Source organism: Brassica oleracea, chromosome C4, assembly GCF_000695525.1.
Source record: "Brassica oleracea var. oleracea cultivar TO1000 chromosome C4, BOL, whole genome shotgun sequence".
Lineage (NCBI taxonomy): Eukaryota > Viridiplantae > Streptophyta > Magnoliopsida > Brassicales > Brassicaceae > Brassica > Brassica oleracea.
In genome coordinates, this window is record NC_027751.1 from 19,663,787 (window position 1) to 19,664,087 (window position 301).

Below are 301 nucleotides of genomic sequence, written 5' to 3' on the forward strand. Positions count from 1 at the left end.
GGAAAATGGTGTGGACAATCAACCGGTGGAGATAGCGCACGGAAGGATGGCGAATGGAAGCGTTCTTGTAGCGGCTGGCTTTCCGACTCTTCCCCGCCAACACCTTCCAAACCATTTTGGCAATGTTCTCCTCCTTAGTTGCATCATAAGGTATGGGGATGGATGATTCCTCCAAATCTTTAAGACCAAGTGCTTGTCCAATATCCTTGAAGGTCATGTAGTAAACCTTCCCTCAGATCTTGAATTTGATCTTTCCCCATCCTTGCCGCACATGTTTGGTGGTGTGAAAGGTGGCCTCTAA